We start from the raw sequence: 4641 nt of genomic DNA, 5'->3' as shown, positions 1-4641 counted from the left end.
CTGTACATTCTTACCTTTGTTGTGTATGTTATGGGATTTTGCTGTAGACAAATAATATAAATAAAAATAATTGGGCCTTTGCAGTATTTTATTTTTCTTCCGCATGTTGCTTTTTTCCTCAGTTTCTTTTTACTTTGTTTCAATGTTATGTTTCTATTTTTTACTAGTATTACCGAATTGTGATACTTCCACCTTTAGCACACTTTGTCAGCACCATCTGGGGACCCTGAACTTCACTGATTTCCATGCAAACAAATAACAAAAACCTAACATAGCTTGCAAAACCTAATGTTCATTTATCTCCTTTGTGAAGTAAAATTGAAATAAACTTCAGGTCTAAGAAAACTGACACTGGACGTGAACACTCCTCAATTTGACGTTGAAGACTCTCTAATTTCTCTGTTCCTTAAGGAATAGACTCTTCATTTTTCTATGCAGTTTACCCTTGGCTGTTAAGTACTTGTTAACAATTTGTGAGAAACAAATTTTCACCCATAAATGATAACCTGATTAAGATTAATGTGCCCTATCTACTTAAATGATTAGAGACTGTTAACAGTGTATCACTTGTCCTTTAGCCAGAAGAACAAGGAATCTGTCTCTCTCAAACATATATGTGAACATATACATGTTATAATGTGTATATGTGAGCATATGCATGTTATAATGTAAGTGTATGTATGTATATAAACATACCTATATTTATATAGTATCTATTTCCCTACATATACCCCACAAACGCCTAATGCACCAGCAGGAGAGTGTAGGTGAGGAACCTATTGCATGTGTGTTGTTATGTTTTTCTTTGAAAACAAAAGATGGTAATGTATGAGTTGTTTTTTCTAATGAAAAATCTCAGTATTCAGGTTTATTGTACTGTTGGCCCTTTAGGATAAGAAAGTGAGTTTTAGGTTACAGTTTGGGCAGTTGATCTCTGAAAGTTTCTCCATCACTGACTTTAAGCACTTTATTTGTAAGTTAGGATGAGGTGTACCATCCTATCTAATGTCAGGTTTGTTGAGAAGCAGGAGAGTGTGAGAATGGCAGAAATCATCCAGATCAATAGCTGAGATCTGAATCTATTCATGACAGTAGAGTGGCAGTGTTTTAACTAAGTTTTTAAGTTGCCAAGGCTGGGCTAAAACTTGTGATCTTTCTGCCTCAGACTCTTAGAGAACTGAGATTACTGTGTGTACCACACTCAGTTTATTTTCCTTTTTAATGTATTGCCTAAAGAGCTCGGAAATTTGTGTAGGGTTGCTGAGAGCAACCCACTCTGCCTGAACAAATGCATTAGTGATGGGATGTTTGTGACAAATTGTCAAGGAAATGTGGTTATCACAACAGAAAAGAATCCAATTATTTGGCATAGCTCTTCTTTCCTGAGTGGATTTTTCTCCCATCTCCAGTACTGAGGAGCTATTTCACATGGGCTTCATTGAGTTAAGATTATTTTCTTCACTATTGGCCCATGGATGGATCATGTCAGCAAATAGCTTCCAGAGAAGTCATCTCTAAATATTGTTCCACTCTGATGAGTTATTAAGTGTCATCATGCCTGCTTACATTACCCTGGGACCTCTCCAAAATCATCTACAGATTGGGGTTGCTAGAAAAGGACAGCTCCTTCAGCAAGCAGACAATGATGTAATATATTGAAATGGAACTTTGGGGCAAAGAAATTTCCATAACAGTTGAGTTGATTGGAGAGGGAACAATAAACTGAGCTGTGTTAGTCTGGGTGGTGTGCTGTTCTGGATGAAGTATTCCCTGCTCTCCCATCATGCCTGCCCCATTAGCTGTGGCCATGAAAGTATAGGGAGTCCTCGATAGTATTTTGGTTTTGCACTTATTGCAGCTGGTCTTTATGAATTGTACTTTACTTACTAAAAATGAAAAGGAAAAAGAGACATCCTAAATGTAAACAAGGTTTACAACAGTTGCCTCTGGGTGTTACTATTACAAATTTTTTTTACATTGCATATTATTTGCTTCCTAAAATTTTCAAAAAGAAAATTCATTAACAATTAAAAATAAATAAAATTTCAAAATAAAACTGCAGAAAACAATTTCAAACAAACTTCATAGACTTTTTTGTGTTTGAGTGAAGTTGCCATTACTACCTCATTTCACACTTCGAAAACTAGTATACCCACTGAGAACACTGCTGTGTTTAACTGGTTTTCAGTTATTAGCAGAAGCAGTTCCTTGAAGCATTGTAGAGATTTTCAGTTACATTGTGTTCTTGTACATATCTCTTAGCTAAATGCCTATTACGTTACTGTTTATTTATTCCTTTCAAGAGGGATGACTTGACTCTGCTTCCCAGTGGTATCTGCGAGAATAATTTATGGAGTCTTCATGTGCATTGAGACTGGCCAAGAGCAGTCAAAGGGTTTGAGGAGGGATCTGCATTTGGGAGCTATTCATGGGCCTGTACTTCCTTTGTAAACTCCCCACTCTACTTTGCTTATGTATTCTGTGACTTTTAGAGAGTACTTAATCTTCTTCAACTTCAAATTTATAAAAATGGATGAAAAGTATTTCAACACATATGGCACAAAACTGTCATACTGGTATACACATATACCTATATACAAAGTATTTCTGAAAAGAAATGATCCCTCCCTACAAAAAGAAATTAAAAAATTATAATAAGCAATTTACAGAAAAGAAAAAAAACAAAGGTTAATAAAATGAAAAGATGTTTACTTCCTCAGTGTAGATTGCTCTCCAAAGAATTAGTTTGCTTTGCACATATGTTGGGTAATTCACAGATTTGTTGTAACGGTTAGTTCATTTCTAAGACAGACCTAGACCAATATCTAATGTGTGAAAGTGGTTTTGTAAATGATTTCTGCTTTTCATACCCCCTTGGGAAAAGGAGATACGTGTTGGAGATAGTTTTTGTGGGCCCAGGAATTGAGATTTGACTTCTAAGAAAGAGATGGATTTGGCAAGGTACAGGGGGAAGAGGAATGTACCATATTCTGGTTTCAGGGAAAGATTCTTGGCAACTAATCACATTCTAAAACCAAGACATAAGATTATTTATGCAATGGTTAATCGAAGTGTAAGTTCATCTGTTAGCATTGCTCTGTAAAACACTCATCTTTCCTCTATTTTTCTTTTTTTTCTCTCTTGTTCCTCCCTCCTTCCCCCTTATTACTATCAGTATATTCTCATCATAATTACTATTAATTGAATATCTTATTTTTTGACTCGTACTGTATTAGACACTTCACATTCATCAGCTGGTCTTCACAGCAGTCTTGCAAGAAATATACTAATATTCTAATTTATGGTAGATAATGAAATCACAGTCCAGAATGGTTAATCAGCCTTCTCAAGTTCACTCAGTTATTAAAAAAAAAAATGGGAAAGCTATGATTAAAACCTTAATTTTTCTGATAGCAAAGCAATTATTTTAGATTGGAAGGAAAAATGTGGCTAACACCAAATTCTTCTAATACAGCTATGGACACACTGTGGAACCCATAGGTAAGAACAAATGTTTTATTACACTTTAGGCTCATTTCAGGAATGAGGGGAATCAAGGGTAGCCCAGGGGCAAGGGTACAGATAATGTGATCTCTTCTGGGGCTAAGAATCTCAGGCTTTCACAAGCTGCCGTTTTCCTAAACTTCTAGGGGGAGGTGGGATTTTATTATGTTCTCACTTAGAACTTTCTGGCTTTTTGTATTCTTTCTTGAGCATATGTAAACTGATTCTTCAAACCTGCAAGTGAGCTCAGTAAATACTGACAGACTAGCAACAGAAAGCAAAGAAAAAAGGAAATGTTAATCCCTTATATATGAAAAATAAATTTAAAAAATCTTATAAGACATTCTTAAATGTTTCCATATTAGCATCTCTCAAACTAGAATAATGTTAACCTACGCATGCAAAATTCACAGCATATTTCCTGTGGTGTCTTCCTGCTGTTCCACAGCAGGTGGAAAGGGGAGAAAGCATCTCACTTATAAGTTTTCAGTGGGAATTATTTTAACTCAAAAGTAAGTATGTTATTGATAAAAGCTTAAGTTTTCTTTCAAAAAGCCCTCCATGAACCCTCTGTTGCGGCCACGGACTGTTTTTACCCTTCCACAAACATACCACTACTGTATGTCGTGGTTTTGCATATGTTGGTTTGCTGACAAGATTAACCTTGAAATAAATTCAGCCTACTCCAAAATTAAGATGTAGGAAAAAGGTCATTTTCTCTGGGAGGCCAACCCAGATGCCTTCAGGGCATGGGACATCCCTGCTTCCCTCTGTTTCTATGTCTACTAAGTAGGTTCATTTTTATGCCTGACAGACGTCATATTTCAATAAGGCTGTATTCTTTAGAGTTCCCTGAGCCATAGAATTGTATCTGTTGCATTATCTATCTTATGAGGTTGAATATATATATTCAATAAAAAGTTGAATGATTTAATTTCAACTCCTCCACGGTACCCTTTTTGTGTTCAGAAAACTATTTTATGAAATTTACTTTGTGTAGTAAGCCCCTGTATAGAAAGCTGGAAAAATATGAAGTATTGACAAGAAATAAGTAATTTCAGTATTTCTTTTCTTTTTTGGTAGAGCATTGAATTCGGGATCTTGCGCTTGTGAGGCAGTCGGAGGTACCCCAAGCTA

The sequence above is a fragment of the Fukomys damarensis genome, unplaced genomic scaffold (genome assembly GCF_012274545.1).
Source record: "Fukomys damarensis isolate Sample0158 unplaced genomic scaffold, DMR_v1.0_HiC HiC_scaffold_32, whole genome shotgun sequence".
Lineage (NCBI taxonomy): Eukaryota > Metazoa > Chordata > Mammalia > Rodentia > Bathyergidae > Fukomys > Fukomys damarensis.
The sequence above is the reverse complement of the archived record's forward strand: the minus strand, read 5'-3'. Positions refer to the sequence as shown.